This window comes from Triturus cristatus, chromosome 10 (assembly GCF_964204655.1).
Source record: "Triturus cristatus chromosome 10, aTriCri1.1, whole genome shotgun sequence".
Lineage (NCBI taxonomy): Eukaryota > Metazoa > Chordata > Amphibia > Caudata > Salamandridae > Triturus > Triturus cristatus.
Genome location: NC_140593.1, coordinates 459,329,078 through 459,349,487, shown reverse-complemented (window position 1 = coordinate 459,349,487; position 20,410 = coordinate 459,329,078). Strand labels below are relative to the sequence as shown.

The window sequence follows — 20,410 nt, the reverse complement described above, 5'->3', positions numbered from 1 at the left end:
GTGGAGTACATATCAAAGGATAAAATTTGCTCAGATCAACCACACCTGCTACTTGCATTTGGAAGGCACTGTTCGAACTTAAAACAATCGTCAACTTTTAACCTGCACGTGTCGTTAAATATTCAAGAAAATGTTACAAAAAAAATCGTTACGTTTTAAAAAATTGATGAACTTTTAACCTGCACGTGTTGTAGAATGTTCTAGAAAGTGTGTTGATAGAATACGTTGCACTTCTGACTTCTATGTGTTGTTGAATATTAAAAAAACGGTTCATATGGAAAATTAAAAAGAAACCAATAGAGAAGTTTTGAAACCTAAAAGAATCAAGGAACTATTCTAATTTATTCTTTACATGTATTTATGTGTGCAGCAACAAAATTATAGACACAACAGCACTAGGAAGAGAAAGAAGCAGGGAGTAGGGCGAGGGGGGGAGATGGGCAGAATGGCACACATGCACAATTAAGTACAACACACATATAGACTAACAATGGCCAAAATGAAACACACCAACAAGCAGCACAAGTCACACAACCCGCCAACATCACACCACTGAAAGAGCATAGAAGTGAAAACCACGCTGCATTCATACAGGATGTGTACAAAGGCCAGTCGTTGGTGTTGTGGGATGTCTGCGACCATGGTCATCATGGATGAGATGCCCAGCATGTGGCACATGGTCGAGTTCACTGTGTGTTATGTTGCCAAATGGCTGCACCTCCCTCCCACGAGCCCCCACACTTTTGTACGGTGCGCTGTTGTATCTCGTGCACTCGTATGGCACACCATTGTAATGCCTATTTGCGCATGTCCTGCTACATTCCAACTACAACATCACACTGCCGTTTGGAAGTGGTGCATGCCAGTTTACAACATCAACTGCTGCGGCTCTTGTAGCAGGCCACACCAGAACACAGAGACACACCTACCGCACTTCCTGTACACGGACATGTCCGAGACACCCCGTTTCCCTTGCCGGATAGGCACACCCCTGCACTGACCTGTGAACCCCAGACCAGCACACGCCAGTTGTGCATGCAGGAGGATGCGTGCGTAGCTACACATCCAGGCTCACTGCCAAAGCTGAGGGGACAGCACACTGTGATGTTGCAGGGCTCGTGCCTATCATGCTAAGACAATGACCACAGGGACACACTTACTAAGATGTGGGTTTGGGGGGCATTGGAGGTCCTGGAGTTGTTGAGATGAGTCTTCTGGCCCTCATGGGTATCCCTGTATCATGCTCATTGACTCTATGGTACCTGTGGGTGTTCTGGCGTGGCTCTTGGCTGTGTTCCCTTTCATCGTGCAGGTAGTTGTCCTGCTTAACACCAGCAGAAAGCAGGTCTAAAATCCCTGGTGCTTACGTGTCTTATCGCCGGGATTTGTTTCGCATTGCAATTGGTGTGAAAGTTGTGATGTGATTTTTTTCGTGTACAGAACAATATACGAACTGAGCAGTGTATCTCATCAAGATCCAGCACCTGACGCACTTCTCGCAATCAATATAAATACAATGAGATTTCTTAATAGATTTTGTGGGTACACTGTAAGTGCAGCCAATACCTCAGTGCAATTCAATACAGGATTTTAGTATTTAGAATAAATCGGAAAGGTGCACCTCGTGTCTTTTTGCACGGGAACGGCTACTCTCCATTTCATTATCAGCACTTTAACGGAAGTAAAGTTGAGATAAATCTAACACACTATTCAGAAGTTGGTGCAAATTGCAGATATCACCAGTATTCCAGCGATAAGTGCCCCAAAATTTAACACCATGGTGGACTCCATCAAATAACAGTAATAAGAACAAGAAAGAGTCACACAGCAGTTAATGGAACAACCAAAAATGTTATTATTTTTTTTTTCAAACTTTATTTTTTATTATAATAAATATATAAACGGAAAACTATTTTCAAACTTTATTTTTTTATTAACATATATATGAACAATAAATTAATAAACAAAATGTAACAACAATAATAAAAAACAACAAGGCGGAACACTACTGTGGGGACAATGGATGTTAACGACAGACCTGGAAAATAAGAAAGATTGTTAAAAAAAAAAAAACATGGTATTCTCAACAAAATACCACAAGAAACAAATCACAGATATATAAAATGCATACAGCTAACAACATTTTATAAGTTTAACTTACAAAAACTGTAAATGTTGCCGCTTTAAAATATTTACCGAATCTGAAGAAAAGGTTTTGCAGAAGGCACCACACCAACAACGTTTTTCTTCAGTGGTGAGGAAATTTTTTACTTTTTCCAAGGAGCAAACAAAGACCAATGCCACCTTCGTCACTCGCAAGATTTGCCAAAGAGTTCTGTTACGAGGAGATCCTAACAAAAAATACTCGTGCGGCACAGCAAGTATGATGAAACACCTAAGGACCCTTCATCCAAACAATCTTGCACGAGAAGAGTGCAAACAGATGAGAAACACTCCTGTTCTGTATCTGTAAAAAAGAATCACAAATACATGTATATTAATAACTTTCAAATTTATACTATTCCATTACTGTACAAACACATTTTATATAAAAACTGACTATGAAACTATAGCCCTGAACCACAAGTGTGACGATCATTAAAACACTACATGCATAGTGCATACTACTTTGAAGCAGTTCATGCCCTAAAGCCTACCTCACTAAAAGACTACATGCTAACTGACCAAATGATTACAGTACTATAAGGAGACATACTGGGTGACTCACAGGGTGTTTGCTAGAAGAGTATGAATACTAACTAGGGAATAGAAGGTGTGAAACACAACTGTGTAGGTGATTAGAGGACTGCATCCATACTGCATAGGCATTTAAAGCAGTCCATGTGCTAAGGCCTGGCTCACTGCATGACCACTTGGGTACTGACTGAATGATTATCGTACAGCAAGGAGAGTGCCTAGGTGAATTTATAAGTGCTAGTCTTTTCGAACAGGGAATAGATTAGTACTTGGTACTGAATGGGTCACTAGAGGAGTGCAAAGGCAGTGACAAGTGCTGGACTGTATGGATACTGACTAGGAAATTGAAAGTGTGAAAGACAAGTGTCTAGGTGGTTAGAAGACTGCATGCATAGTGCATAGGGGTTTGAAGCAGTCCATGTGCTAAGGCCTGGCTCAGTGTATGAATTCTTAGGCACTGACTGAATGATTAGAGTACTGCAAAGATAGTATATTGGTGAATTTATAAGTGTTTGGGTTTTAGCACTGTGAATGGATTAGTACATGGTGCTGAATGGGTCACTAGAGGACTGCAAAGAGAGTGTCAGGGTATTTCCTGGAAGTGTATGGATACTGACTAGGGAATTGAAGGTGTGAAAGACAATTGTGTAGGTGGTTAGAGGACTCCATACATAGAGGATAAGGGTTTGAAGCAGTCCATATACTAAGGCCTGGGTCACTGGATGAGTACTTGGGTACTGACTGAATGATTAGAGTACTGCAAGGAGAGTGCCTGGGTGAATTTATTAGGGTTTGGCGCAGTGAATGGATTAGTACATGATGCTGAATGGGTCACTAGAGGAGTGCAACGGCAGTGACAGGGTGTTTGCTGGAAGTGAACGGATACTGACTGGGGAATTGAAGGTGTGAAAGACAAGTGCGTAGGTGGTTAGAGGACTGCATGCATAGTGGATATGGGTTTGACGTAGTCCATGTGCTAAGACCTGGCTCTGTGCATGAATACTTAGGCAGTGACTGAATCATTAGAGTACTGGAAAGAGAGTGTCTAGGTGAATTTATAAGTGTTTGAGTTTTGGCACAGTCAATGGATTAGCACATGCTGTTGAATGGGTCTCTAGAGGACTGCAAAGGAAGTGACAGGATGTTTCCTGGAAGTGTATGGATACTGACTAGGGAATTGAAGGTGTAAAAGGCAAGTGTATAGTATGTCAGAACACTTTTATTTGAAGCAATATATTTGGTACTTAGAAACTGACTAAATAATCAGACTACTTCTGGGACAGTGCTTAGGTAAAACTTTTTTAAATTTTCAGTTCTGCCACAGTGAACAGAATAGTACATGGTACTGCACCTTAGTGTCAAACCCTGACTCATTTTATCAATGCATAAGCAAAGACTAGCTTCTAATGCTACTAAAACTTGACAACATGAGAGGTTTTAAATTAGTTATCTGTCAGCAAATACACGATGTTACCAAATGCTTCTCTCACAGTGATTCTCAAATGCACTCAGACTCACAGTGTAATTCTAGACAACAACCACTATACCTAGGAGTTTACCAAAAATCATTCACTTCTGTGGAAGTGGTAAGCGAACTGCACACAATCTTCATATTTCAGGACTGCACTTTTGTGTCAAAGCCTGACTCATTTAATCAACATATAAGCAAAGACTGGATTCTAATGCTACTAAAACTTCACAACATGACAGATTTTAAAACAGTTATCTGTCAGCAAATACATGATGTTACCAAATTATTCTCTCACACTGATTCCAAATACACACTAACTCACACTGTGATTCTAGACAAGCACCACTATCCCTATGAGCTTACCAAAACTCATTCACTACAGTGCAAGTGGTAAGGGAACTGCACACAATCTACATATTTCACGACTGCAATTTACTGTCAATGCCTCACTCATTTAATGAAAGCATAAGCCATAACTGTCTTCTAATGCTACTAAAACTTGACAACCTGACAGGTTTTAAAACAGTTATCTGTCAGCAAATACACGATATTACCAAATGCTTCTCACACAGTGGTTCTCAAATGCACACAGACTCACTGTGTGATTCTAGACAAACAACACTATCCCTTGCACTATAGCAAAACACATCTAGAAGTAGTACTACATTTTAGTATAGAAACATAACATAACTCATTTCACAAATTCATAAACAATGACTGGTTTCTAATTCTACCAAAATATAAAAACTGCACAGTTATCTGTCTACAAACACATGAAAAACACAAATGCCTATCACAGAATGGTTTATACATGCACACACATTGTAGAGAAAAAAAGTACTCCCTACACTTTAGCAGGAAAAATACATTAGTCTGATTAAAATCAAAATAGTCTACATACATCCCCTCACAATTAAATAACTCATCTTTCAAGTTCTTTTGTAGATTAAGGAGTATATCAATCACTCGCCATATTTTCTTTTACAGAATCTCTGCACTGTGCACCTCTCAGCAAAAGCAAAGAATGGAAAAGTTTCCCTTTCATTTTCCACACATATACATGTAAACATCAAATCACAATCCTTTGCACATAAACTCAAAAGCAAACACACATTTCTATTAGTTAAACATTTCAACCCTTTCCAACTGAAATACATTTCAACCCTTCCCCCAATCTGCCTTCTGCCTGTTACCATAGAAACAGGTCATGGAACACTGCACTGAGCTCACAGGTCACAAGTTCAGCACACAATGTTCCTACACAAGACAGCAAGTGTGCTTGACTTTTCAACATATCAGCTTATCATATATAATGTTCCTTACAATCTGGTTTTGTTCACCAATAACAATCATACCTTTAAAAAACAAAAATATACACCCTACCTTTCAGTGTAGATAGTTGTTAAACAACCAATGATTTCTTGTTGTTTTTAAAAAAAAATTGCCGTTGATCCGTGCACCCACCGCGAGAGAATCCGTGCATCCAACGTGATAGGACGCGTGCACCGTGCGCGCATTTTGCCGCTTTTTAAAAAAAAAATAAGGGGGGGCCACAGGGGATCCTTCTGGGACCCCCTAAGCAGATCTAGAGGGTCAGAGTATTTCCACTCTGCCCCCTTTATATCTTTTACACACTTATTCCCCTTCCATCTTCAGCCTCGCTTCTACCGAGGCAGAAAATGGCTGCCAACAGTTCCTGGTTTCGAATGTAGAGAGACGCTCGACAGCCAATTAGCATTCAGCGCGCGATCGGGAGGGTACGTGCTCCGTTCGGGGAGGGTGCGCTTACGGTGCGGGTACGGTCCGCGGATCCTCCGCGGCCATAGATATCACTAACTTTTTTACCCTAATTTTCTCAGGAACTACTGAACAGATTCACACCAAATATACAAAAGGCACGAGTCCGAACTCTTTGCCACATTTGGTGTCATTCCGTTCAGCGGTTCGGGCTGTAGCTGCGACAACGGATCCTATGGGAAATTGCATGGGGAAAACTCGTTTTGGGACCCCCCTTTTTTCTCGGCCCCCGCTTCACGGATCACCGCAAAACTTTCAGGGTGGGAGCGGAGCGGAGCTGGCCAAAAGTTTGGAGAATTTCGCGAAGATTCGTCAATCGGCGCCAAAGATATTCCCAATAGAATGTTGCGGATTTCCTATGGAAAATAGGTCCTAACTATAACTATCTACTGGCGACCGCCAGTAGATAATATGTGTGTGTATATATATATATATATATATATATATATATATATATATATATATATATATATATATATATATAATTCCTCCCCCCACCCCCAGTGACTAGATTCATAAAATGTAGTTCCTGTAAAGCTTGTCAGGATGGACTGAATAAGAGAAATTATCAGAACTATGAGGGCCTCCTGGTTAAAGACTGCATACCATGTCATCTGTGTGCAGTAACAAACTGTACATTGGCAGTACGATTAACAGACTAAGCATCAGTATGCCACAACATATGCATTCCATAAGGAATGAGAACAAGAGTTAACTGATGGCTTGCCACTTTAAAAAACACCATAATTGATCATCAACAGGTTTTTAGTTCTACGGGATAAAACATGTTAGGATGAACAGCCAAGGGGGCGATTGGGAGAAGGAATTAAGGAGAGAAGAGTCCAGAATGATTATAGCACTGGACACAGAAGCTCCCTCAGGCCTCAACATGGACACAGAGCTTCATGTGCACATGTAATCTGGCTCAGAATGGTGGGAAATGGAACACTATCCTCAATTTAGTAATTGTTTAACTATTGCTGTACAAAGATGGCTGTTTCTAAATGGACTATCCATTCTTTATCTGCCTTATAATCTTGATTTAACACGGCACACTTTAATTAATATTGTTAATAACTATTTGATGTCATAGGTCGTAAGCACAGATGTTGGGGGAATTGCACTTTAGTTTACATGTGATGTACTATTTTCCATGATCCTCTATGATCTGCTCTAGATGTACCAGCGATCCATTATGGATGGTATGAATGTTTGACCTCTCACCTTAGTTTTCAAAAGCCATGGCCCCATAATCTTAATGTACATAGAACAATCCATCTGAACTAAGAGAGTGTATGATACTCATGTTGCCCATGGTTTAATCCTTGGATCACAGCATGCCATATTCAGGTCTGAAAAATGCGGTTTTGACATCATATTCTGATTAAGTACATGTCCCACCCAAGGTCTGAATCTAACACTGGTCATTTTATCTAGAGCCTAAAAGATTATTGCATAAAGCACATGACTATTAAAATAAAGTTACTATTATGTGATCAACAAAAAAATGCAGCTTGTAAATGTGGCGCATAGCAAGTTGCGTCAAATTATGTGTATTTGTTAATCATGTGAAGCTATACATCTCGGTTAAGGTCCATAGCTGAGATCAATGGGATTGTGGGGAATACTAATAGCATGCGTATGGGGCAACCAACCTTTTGGAAATGCACAGTCTAGTGTTACAAAGAACAGTGCAGTGGGCGAAGAACTATATAATCAGGCTCTGGACACCATAGAGGCTTGACAGGCCCAGTAGGAAGCATCACGTTGAAATGCGTCGGCCAGGATTTTTTTATTTGTAACTTTGCAATTTGAACTTCCGAACACCTAGTTTGAAGACTCCCTATGGAACTCCATGTGTACCTTTGAATAAAATCACATCAGGAGCTGCAGTGGAGTCTTGTGGTGTTTAGTGCTGCCATGTTGCGCACCAATGAAGTGAGGACGCTAGGAAGCATGCATATCTATCTATCTATCTACCTACACACACACTCTCTCTCTCTCTCCCCCCCCTCCAAGTTAACAATAATCCTCGCCATGCACAGCTAATTTCCCCACATATTACATTAGTTACGAATGACATCATTGATATCACTGCAACATTTGTAGTGAAATTACTGATGATAAAACTGTTCATGGCAGGAGTTATAGTTACCTTAGGGCAGCGTTACAATTACTTGATATAACTATAATTGCAGAATTTCTATGGTCTTGTGTGTGTAAAATCTGAAATTAATTATAATGTCCCTGTAAGCTTTGTTTTTTTTCCGAAAAATATATATATATATCAGGGTGGCTCCTCCGCTAAGGTGGAGGAGCATCGCTCCACTACTTTTCAGCAGTGCAAAAAAGGGAAAATAAAATAAGTACAAGATATTATTATTTTATTTTCCTCTGCTGAAGCCATTTTGGGGCAGGGTGAGGCTTGGCTGTCATCACAGCTAGCAGGGGGAGGAATGGTGAGTGCTCTTAAGTGCGCATGGCGGGCCAAACAGTAATGCGCACTTAGCATGTTCCCCACCCGACTGTATTGCTCAGCCTGAGTGGAGAACATGCACAGACTCCCACTCCCTGTCTGAGCATGGAAACACAGCACTCAGACCAATCACAACGCTGCTGTCATGCTGGTGACAGCAAAGTCGTCATTGGCTAGGGTAGTCTGGGAGCCTGTGTGCTTCCAGTTCAGAGAAGGAGAGGCGGCGGCCTGGGCAGGTAAGTGATTTTTTTTTTAACGCAAACCACTACTACCCGGGAGCAGCTGACACTTATGTAGGTTTCTTGTTTCATAGTTGTAGTATGTGAGTGGGAGGTTTGTAGCTTTTATTAACAAAGATGAAGTTGAAATGTATTGTTTGCATTTTCTTCTGAGTTAAAGATCTCCACAAGTCAGCTCAAGCGGAGCTACCTTGGTGGCGTGTGACTCCAAATAGGCTGGCTCATTAATACATGTTTAATTATTTCGTACAAGAAATTTAAAATGTAACTCGAAAGCACAAACCTAAAGTAACTGGATGAAAGAGTCCGGTGTGATGTCGGGGCCCTAGGCCCTCATGCTATCGTAAATGAGTGACACTGCACACGTAGTTGGGTAGTGGGTTAATGGCCACGAGCACGTGCGCTCGGCCCTTTTATTATCCTAGTCACCTGACCCAGTGACGTAGGTGGTGGGTGGGTGTAAAGAGTAATACACACAATGTGAACACTAGAACGTGTCCATGCTAGGACACTACATTCAGGTATGTTGCAGCTCCTTGTGGCATACCCATCGCATTTCCGAAAGAGGAAGGTATCTTGAAAAAAGATAGTCAGTATCAAAACTAAAACAATTACTTGCCTTGTTGCTTGAAACCTTGCTGCAGGGTAACTTACGGCTGAGGTTAGATTCTACAACCTTGAGTAGTTTGCCGGCGTTAATTTGCTGTCACTATAGTCTGTCCCAGCACCAGGGCTGTTCGCATTCTTCTCGTCTTGAATCTAGGCCTAGGCCTGTAACAATCCTCTGGTTACTAAGCAGTTCCTGACCCTGGCCAGCCACGACTCTGGGATGGCGTGTGTTGGGTAACACGGGTTCTGAAAGCGTGGGTGTCAAAGCCGTGCAACCTCTTAACATTTCCTAGTGTTGATCCTCCGTTCTAACGGCCAGGCTGGCCTTCACACATTGTGTGAATGTTTTTTTTTCTTTTCAGGAAGCTTCTCTTTCAAACAAACAAGGCATCAAACAAAGAAAACCGGAATACACATTCCCTTCCTGCGTTTTTAAATATAATCTTTATAGAAAGAGTTTTTGAATAGCAAAATACCTGGAACGTGTATTCATTTATTCAGTTTACAATACTCGCCGTGTGCATGTGCCAGCATCACTTCCTGTCAGAGAGGAAGGAAAGAAGGTTTCTTTATTCGAACGGATTCCATCTCGTAGGGTTTACCCTGCTTGCTGTAAAATCATGAATGGTATTTCTTTTTAAGGAAATATTCCCTCCGCTGCCTCTGTGCTGTTGTTTTTACTGCGAAATCCCACATCTGGCAGTAGGAGGCAGCAGAGACTAATAAGACACTTTGTTCTGCTGTGTTTTTTTCGTACTGTGCCAAACTAGTTCAATTAGCACCAAAGCATTCAGAGGAATCATTGGTTTATTTTCAAGTTTAATATCGATATTCTGCTTAAATTGCTCCTACCCTCTCCCAGCAGCCATTTCTGGTTAGCCACTCAGCCCCAGAACGTCCATAAACCTAAAAACAGGCCTGGTCTGTCCTAGGCCAAGTTTGATTTTACGCTCTGGTTTACTTATGAAACAAATCAGTCCTTAATTTGCACAGGTGGTTGGAACCATCTCACTTTTTTGTGCACTCGAACTTATTACTCCACATCAGAAGACAGGAATACAGAAGAGGGAGAAAAAGAATGATAGGAAACAGGCAACAAAAGGACCTCCTTTCCCAGCAAACATGGTTGGTGACCTCAGATTCCTCAGTGATGACTCTTTACTTCTGGGGCACGTGTTCATATCATGTTTTCACCTATTATGCTATGTCTTTAATTACTCGATTTTCATCCCCACATATTCCTGAGAGTCCACTCACTGTTTTGTCATTGCCTGATTGTGACAGCAATCGGTACATGGGTTTTAATATAAATATATATATATGTCCAACAAATTGCCCGAAAGATTTGGAAGGGCACACTCAGCTCGCCATCTGTCCAGATTGCTTTCAGCATTCGCCCCAACATTCCGGGATTTCCATAATCTTGCCGACGCGTTTCGATACTAAGCGGGAGGCTGTGATCGGGAACTGGATCCTGGTTCGTTACAGTGCAGTTAGCCAAATGATTACACTCGCAACAAATGACGGGACCTTACTAAAAGGAATAAATGTTATAATGTGAAAAATAAAGTATGTCCACTCAGGAAAAATTGTTTTAACATGTTTCAGGACTACAGATCCCAAGAAGCCAAGCGGTGAGAAGAACGCGAACAGGCCCACTAGGGGGTCATGCATCCAATAAAAAGTGAAACCAACAGCTAAACGAGTTCGTACTTTAATTTCAAACAGCCCAAGAAGAAGAGTCCTTGTGACTCGAAACGCGTTGGCAAGATTATGGAAATCCCGGAACGTTGGTGCGAATGCTGAAAGCAATCTGGACAGATGGCGAGCGGAGTGTGCCCTTGCAAAGCTTTCGGGCAATTTGTTGGATATATATATATATATATATATATATATATATATATATATATATATATATTTTCAAAGGTTTGTTCAGTGAGTAAGAGTTATGTGACACTTGAGCACCACTTAAAGATATATGTTGGTGGTAAGTCACCAAAAGGACAGTTGTTTGGTAATGGGGCTTGAATCAACACTGGTATTTTTTTCCTCCAGAGATGGGATGTAACCTCTGGGGACACATGGGACAGAATAGCCTAGTTGTTCGAAGTAGAACCGCATGAGTTAAGATGCTGAAGTTTGCTCAGCGGTTCCTGGTGAGTGATCGGGTCCGCCTTCAACCCTCTCTTTTAATAGAGGTCTACTGCACGCCACTGGAGGATGGCCGCGGCCTCTGTGCTGTGGAGCTGCTGCAGACGGTTCTTTAGCTGCTGTGGCTCTGTGTTGCCACATATCAGATGATCGGATTCTGTGGTGAGAGCAGCAGACTCACACAGGGACGCTTGCTCCCTTGTAACTCAGGTTACCTCAGTAGGTTGATCAATTCTGCTGTTCATCACACCCTGCAGTAAATCCGCTGGACTCGAGACCTTCGTTTATTTAGTCCCTTAAGCAGTAAAATACGGAAAAAGTCTCTCCAGTGGTAAGGGAGGTGTAGTTGCCTCCATGTGGGGAAGGCTCACGCTTACAGTCTTGATGCTTCTGTGTCTATTCTGTCAACAAATGAGTGCTGAACCTAGTATAAGGTGTGACCAGGCAGCTGCCTTAAACCACCGCCCTCTGAGAAACATCATAAATTGCACTTGGGATGACAAAAATGACCCTTTTTAGGACTCACAGGTGTAGAAGACCTATTGCCACTGATGCATGAAAATATATAAGTATAGTGCTTTGCGTCAGCCCCTTGCTCCTGATGAGGTAGGTTTTCTGTCTGTCTCATATCCCAACTTTTTTTATTTAATGGCTTTCTTCCCTCTTCTCTTTTGTTGCGGCTCTGGAGCATTTCTTATTTACTGTGTTATGAGTGAATGAATTGTGTCTCTTCATTACTTGCATTCAGGGAACTATTTTGTTTTCCCCCCTTATTTTCTTTATTCTTCTTCTTCCTTCTCGCCCCAACTCCCTCTGTTGCGCCCCAACCCCTACACTCCCAATTTCTTTCCCCGTATTGAAGTTTTTCCCCACCCACTCCTGTTGCTCCTTTGCCCCTCTCATTGAGGTCTTTGCAACAAAAAAATGCATTATTGTTTCACATGCTGTATAGCATCAGCAAAAAACATGATTTTCTTCTTTTTACTTAAGTTAAACGGTATAGGCAAAAAGCATTCGCAAAGCAATAAATCCGCATTGGCAGTGAAAAGGTGAAATGTTTTCGATTTTAAATGCTACTTATGAGAAGAATACAAAGAATGTCAAGATGCTGTTTTACCTGTGCTCCTTTGCTGTAACAAATGGATATTTTAGTCTCTAGGATTTTTGCTCGTCCTAAAACTCCTGTGGTCTGGAATCTGGATGTACACAGACCGTGGCGACCTCTCTACTTTCTGTTCTTTATTTCTGCAGTTTTTCAATTGCAATAGTTTCTCCAGCACCTGTTTTAGGTTATGCTATTTGCATAGCACACTATATCACGCCATGTAATTTTATACTGTCCTTTTAGAGTGCACTAGCTCGCTCATTGGATTGTGAAGTTAAAGTATTTTATTCTGTATCTTACTGCAGTTAATGCCCTACACTCTGGTTCGAGAGTATGTTGAATTCTGGCACACCCTGTACCCAATTTATCTATGGCTTGCCCTCATTCAAATAGTGTTTCCAGCTAATCTTTAGATTTTAAATGCTCTTAAATTTTTCTTTTTTGTTTCTAGATGTATTCCATTTCCCTTCTAATTGACATTTTAAATCCTGCTGTATACTTTCTTACTCGTGGCCTATTTGCTCTCAACATTATCTTCTGCCGCCTCTTCCCCAGGTGCTTTTTTTGGTTTTAGGTTATTTATTCTTCTTTGCTCATCATCTGCTACCCTTTTCCCTAACACACTCCCGTTGTATTTGCCTTGTTTCAAGCCCAGTGGTTTCTTTGAGATTCCTCAGCAATTTTAAGAAGTCCCTTCCTGTCTTGACATGAACGGTCGCTTTTTTTTTTCCTTCTTTTCCTTCACGCCTTTTTTCTCGAGTTGCTTTTTGCTTGATGTCTTCATATATGCTGCATGTGTGTTTTTTTTGCTTTTTTCTGTCACTACAAGCATCCAAATTTACATTTTCCTAGCTTAATGCTTGTTGTATGCAAATTAAGACGGCGAGTCTAAAGAGTACAAAACACAGGTGCTCAGCAGGTTTTCTAGCGAGAAAAAGTCATAATTAATGCATCAGTGCAAAAATGTGGCTGTAATTACAGAGATGGTGGCCTAATTATGTTGCAAGTGACACACTAGATCGATACCTTTAAAACTTTTATATGTGCAAAGCAAAATAACTATAAAGAGATAAAAATGTCATCGCTCCACCTACTGCTAATTTATTAAACTCCTCTCCAGTGCAACCACAGCACAAAAATAGTTGTAAATTACCTTAAAGTCACAACAGTGTTAATTGTGACACTTGCATTTTTGTGCCTTCGCAAAGAAACGTAGAGTGGATTTGTTTCCACTTTTAATAAAACGAACTGTCTTACAATCAAAGTGACTTCAGGCTTGAGTCAGTCTTATATTTGAATTCTGACAAGAGGAAACACAAAAATGACCTGGGGATCACTGTAGAGGGAACTCTTCCAAGCTGGACTTGCTAGATGCATTCCTCTAACAGCTTTACATTGTTTATTTCTTGGTGTCTAGCCAGTAAAAAAGATACCCTAGTCCATGTCGTGAATCAAAGACCAGCCTTCTTGTTATGCTCTGCTACCCTCCACCTTCAGTGCTTGCCAGAGCTCCACAGTCAGCTACCATGTTAAAGCATGATGATGCTTATGGGTTTTTGTTTGTAAGACATTCGAGAATATACTATACCAGACAGCAAAGAGAGCCGGAAAAATGAAAACTAGCACGAGCATGTATCTCTGCCTCAAACAGATTTTTCACTTGATTGTGGGCTAACTAATACGTTTTGACAAAGCCTGGTCTGTCATTGCACACGGCAAAATATTACATAGTGTGTTTCGCAAAGATGCTAGAAATGCCCTAAAAATATAGGCCATCTTTTCCGAGCAAATATTCTGGATACTTATAGGTTTTGTAAGTTGTCATTGAACACAATATGTGCGTCAGGTGAACAAGTGGACATAGGACCCACAGTGATGGTTATGACATTATGTGGTCACAAAAGGGGTGGAATCGGTTTTCGGATAATTAAAAAACCCTTTAGCACTAGATCAATCTGCTCCTGTTTTCAAGCTGTGGACTGAACAGAGAAGAGGTGCACAACATTGCATTTCAAAAATAATTCAAGTTGGCATGTGAAGAACTAGTGGGCGTTGAATAACATCTGTGCAAAAACAGCCTCGAGTTTCAGCTTATAAATTGTCTGGGTCACTATTGGACAATGACTCATTTTCCATGAGAAAATGACTCGATAATATTTACTCAACCCATGTTTTCTCTGGCTAGTGTGTCTGGCTTGTACTTAGCTTAGATAATTCACCTAAGCCGGTACAATGCTGTATTTAGAGTTGATTTACTTGATAATTAGAAAAAGATGAAACAAGCATTGGCATAGCCAATAGGTCTCGCTTTTGGGACCTTATAAGTATTTAGTCATGCAGACCTACCAGCTCTAAGGTTGCTTATAAATAACCAGCAAATGGATGAGGCATAGTAAGGGAGGGTGTTGTCCTCGAATCCTTTCCTGCGCTGTTGAATGTTTTTAGTACTGACTAATCTGGTCAAAAACACTGCTCTTGGTGCCACAACCACAGGACCTAAACCGTAGCAGGCTAAGGAGCAGGTTTACAAAAAAATAGTTTTGAAGAAGTGCCATATTAGTCTCATAACAAAAAATCCTGGGCTAAGTTTTGGAGGACATACACACGTGCGTATTATTCAATCTTTGAGTCAGCTGGCTGCTAAAAGAAGTGTATTCTCCTTGTGTAGAGTGCACAGCTACATAGGTATGTAAACGTAGTGCTTAAGGGGGTCACCTTTTAGCCAGGATTACATGTACCACTGTTTTCACTATTTGCCACCATGCACAGAATTGTACTGCAGCACATCATAATGTATCCCTGCTGCCCATTATGGTATAGACATGCGCTAATTCACCAGTCATTGCAACAAAGCAAGCATGACAATGCACCCACGATCTGCACATACTTATGAATCATGCTGCAAGGTAAGATCACCAATGCTGTTTTGGGGTTGTTTTTAGACCCCATCTGATCTATTGTATGGAAGTCATTTAAAGATGCATTTCCCAGTAGAACCAAAACATTTCCCTTCATAAACACATTGAGACTAGTATTACTACAAGCCACGTGTTACAGAACTCACAATACCAATGAGACAGCAGAATAGAAAAACATTTAACCCAATGCAGCAAAAAGTACAAGGCTCGTGAGAAATCAACAAGATAATAGCACTGCCAAATACAGAAATCACTCCCAGCTGAAAAACAGACAAGATAGTGCTACCATACACAAAATACAGAAATTAAGAGCCACAAGGACGTCACTGGATAGCAGTACCACCAGCCAAGTCCAACAGAAATCGTGTGATCTGGAAGATGGCAGGATAACAAAACTTATAACCAACGCGCTACAGAAGCAAAAGTGATGAGAAGTCAATAAGAAAGCAGCAATTAAATACAGAAAAAAATGAAACTTCCAGAGTATCATACGTTATCTATACTACATCTCATGCAGAAGAGAGCTACTGTATCATGCATTGAGAGCATTACTAACAACCAAGGCCACGGACATGAGATCATCGCTGCCTGCCTAAAAGTCCAAAAAAATGACACGAAAGTGAATCTACCAATTAATGTGCAATAATAATATGAAATTAGTGCCCGTCAAAGTGTTACGGAAACCATAATAAATGCGAGACTGCTGTATAATAATACTGACAAATACAGTGTTACAGAAATTGCAAAAACTTGAAAGGATAATTGCATTGCCTTACAAAGTTATTGAAATCACCGTTGTAGCAGATCTGTCAACCAAACAAAAGGAATTTGAGAAATGCACGAAAAACTAAACAGCAATAATCACAACCAAGGGTTACAGACTTGTGAGACCTGATAAAAACCACACAATACAGGTTTGCTGCCAACCTAAAACTAAATCACATGATGTCCGAGGACGAAAGGAAAGTTATACAGCCACCTACTATGGGAATCAGAAATCTTGAGCGCTGAAAAAGAATTACATGACAGTAGTAGTACTTACCAAATAGAGCCATTACAACAGTTTCTACTGGAACTGTGTGCAATCAAGTTTGCGACTCTGGTCAAAGCATGGGCACCAAGGAGAGCATCTTGTTGCAGTGGTGGCCAAAGCTATACATTTATAAGCAGACGGGACGCCCAAAATTAACAAGTGTTGGCCGCGCGCGAGCGGCTGCAGACGCAATATGTGGTGGGGTGGGGGAGGGGGAGAAGCTGGAGTTGTGTGTGCGCGTGCGTCATCGTGATAGCGATCGCTCTGAAAGCGAAAGTGATCGCGATCGCGATGACGCACGAGTTTTCAAAGTGATGCTGGCGGGCTGCTGCGCGCGTACACAATCGCGTGAACGCAAGCGTTAGGCCAGCCAGCAGCACTTTGAAATTCCCACATACAAAATGTCTCTTCGAGCCAGCGCATGCGCTGGGCTCAGCGAGACCTAAAAAGGGTAAGCTGTAGAAAATATGGTGTTGCACGTTTTTTTTATCCACCACCATATTATTGTCAGCATAATGCGAGGAAGCTTTGATACTAACAATCAGGGCACGAGCACTGCAGTAGACAAGGAAAAAATAAACTATCGACAAGGGTAAAAACATAAAACCTGACCAATCATTGCTGAAACTGCCTTAAAAAATCACTATAGTATCATCACTGAAAGTTTGTCTATTTCTTGTTATGCTTACAGAATTGTATTTTCCCATAATCCTTATTTCAAAGGATTCTTTTTTCTAACATTAGGTTTTTATAAATTTTTGAAATGGTGACATATAAACAGTCATAAATAATATCCGGAGTTGCCCCAGTAGAGAAATCTGGTACCCTCCCGGTAGCCTCTCCCTTCCACCCAGTAGTACTCCGCGATAGTTTAGTTTGGTGCAACCGTTCCACAAGTTCTTGTTTCATTTGCCAGGGTCTCGGACTTGGACCCGCTGCCCACCTGAGAACAGCAGGACTTAGTTCAAAGGATTATTGTCCTATTGAGTAACATACAAGACCGAGGTACTGTGACGTGATGATACCATGTCCTATAATTGTTCGGATATGTTAAAAGATTCATAGAGAACAAAAAAAACGTAATCGAGATTTAGAGACATTCTCAAAAGAGACACGCTGGAGTAAGATGGCGGTCCCTGTCATGTACTAGCCCAGATTGGCCTTGTGCAAATGAGCGGTTGTATGACGGAACCATGATGGCAGTTTACAACAACACTGGAACAATGTCAATCTTTATAAAGAAAGCTTTTCCCACATTATTTATTACCACAAGTATGCCGCCTTTACCACGAATGCCTTTGCCACAAAATGTACGTACTTTACAGATATATATATATATATATATATAATATATATAATATATATAGGTTTATACTTAAAAAAATACTTTCATTTCAACCAAGCCAACCTGAAATGAGTAAAAGCAAAGGCTTTTACTCATTTCAGGTTGGCTTGGTTGGTATTTACTCATTTCAGGTTGGCTTGGTTGGTATTTTACCAACTCAAAGCTGTAATACTGTGCCTGGAGTGGTAAATGGCTTTTGTCATTTTACAGCTCGGCAAGGACAGCACTGTGCTAGTCCTATGCTTAAAGACTTTGCTGTAGAAACGGCAAAAGACTTTGTCCTTTTCTATTTCGAGTGCTCTATACAGGAGCTGCTTTCCACCTAAACTTGAAAACTACCCAGAGTTCTCTGCTTCTTTTTTGCGTATATATATATATATATATATATATATATTCTCACCCTAAAAATTCCCTTTCCACCTAAATACCCTTACTTACCCTAAAAAAGTCCCTTGCCACCCAAAAAACCCATACCCACTCTAATCCCTTAAAATACTTGTGCCACCCAAAAATCCTTACTCACCCTAAACACTAAAATTACTCGTGCCACCTAAAACCCGTGCCACCTTAAACCCTGAAATGACTATGGCCACCCAAAAACCCATACCCACCCTAAACCCTTCATTACCCTTACCACACAAAAACCCATTACAACTCTAAAATTACCCTTCCCACACAAAAACCAATACCCGCCCTAAAGCCTAAAAATACCCTTTCCTTCTCAAAACCCACAGCCACCTTAAACTTTCCCTTACCACCCATACCCACCCTAAACCCTGACATTACCCTTGCCACTCACAGGAACGTTATAGTTCGGCTCAGATTTCACTTGTACAAAACCAGTGAAATTCAACAGTTATAGTTTTGTTTGATTGTTCTCAATAGAGCAGAGTTATCCAGGAAAGTAGTTACATTGTAATTAGTGTAACATAATTATTCACTTAATAATTTGCATTTTTTTTTGCAGTGTCTTTGCTTGTCTTTCTCATTTGTGTGTTCTCTTTGCCCCATCTTATTTACATGTACAGGGTATAATGAATAGTACTAATTTGACATCGGGTGATTTTTAATTATCACTATTGTGGTTTTATGTTATTCACTGTATTCCGTCAGGTGAATATTAATATTGTTGGCATGGTTATTTTTCCCTCTGGTTAACTTCGTAAATTGAGGGAGAGATGTTACCCATTGCTGGGTCCAGCTCGAACGAGACAGACCCACTTCATCATTTTGCAGTCTGTATGATTCAGTTTGCCAAGCAGGGGACTTGCCAGATGACTACACAGCCTTACTACCATTTCAGGCTTGTTTTCTGATGAAAGCGTGCTTATTGGCTACAGCACTCAAAAGAAGCACTTCGTGTCCACTATGTGGGACCTGCCCAGGTGAAGACCAGCCAAGAGCGGGCCTGTCTGTGCCTGTCAGAGCCCAGAGGAAGCTGGACTGGGTCATGCCTCTTAGTGCTGTGAATGGATATTGATTTAGCACAACCAGTGCTAGCTATTGACAATAGGGAAAAGCAAAGGGGCTGCACTAGTACTAAACGCTCCTGGTGCCATAAGTACTGAATCCATTGAAGAAAGGTTGGGGTAACATTAAAAACTCTTTCCAAAGCCGTGTTGCTATCGCCGGGTAGACAAACTGACCATTTGTCTGATATGAAAGGGGGAATGAATAACACCGCTGGTCTATTTGAGGTGAAGCTGAATCTAGTTACTAATTCTTGTGTTCACATGGCCTCACTAACCATAGAAATTGACTATATTCAGCAATTCCTACCAGAGTGTCCTGGTCCCCTTTCCTCAAAGATAAACAAAAGTGACATGTCCTGCCTCCCTTGTAACAAGACCAAAGGATTACATATTTCCAATATTGGGTGAATGTCGTAAGCCAGTGTCAATTTGAGGAGACTTTGCAGTCCGGGCTGGCTAAACATGTAAAGTCTTTAGAAATTACTTTTAAGTCTTTTTTTCAGATCTGGTACCTGTTAGACTGATGGCAACTGAATCTTGGCTTATTGAGATTGTTCAGAATATGAAGTTTATCAGAGGAGAACCAATAATGGTCCCCAAAAGGCAGAGTGAACTGGGTTAGAGACACTGGGGAAGCAACAGCCATAGAAGTTTTTCGAGTTTGCAGAATATGAATCTGGTGTTATGAAATGTAGCAGATTTAGTCAGCAAATTGGATAACTCTTGTTGATTGACATTCATAATCAATTTTTTCATGTAATTCGTTTACAGGAGACTTTGGCTATTGAAACACATTATATGGATTGTTACATTTCCTTTTCATCCGTAGCCATTCTGCCCAGAGAAAGATAGCCCAAGGGTGGTTTGCTAGTTTTGATTTCAGTTTCTTTCCCTGGGAAAGTTTTATGGCACCGTGGTGATTTGTCATATTTTTCACTAATGTACATTGAATTTAACTGTGCACAGAAAATTCATTATTTTTCTTCACTTTATAGACCACACAACCTCAGTTTGGACTGTTGGAACAAGGTCAACACTAAATTTCATACTGCTGTGTCCAAACTGAGGTAAAATAACAATGGACTGGGATGACCTCC

The 20,410-nt window shown here is 40.8% G+C and overlaps 1 protein-coding gene across 8 annotated transcripts in view; it reads left to right on the top strand.

Annotated features, from left to right (window-relative positions):
• PARD3 (par-3 family cell polarity regulator) overlaps positions 1–20,410 on the top strand; it is a 1,320,414-nt gene that overhangs the window by 453,781 nt on the left and 846,223 nt on the right. The gene's annotated exons all lie outside the window — the stretch shown is intronic.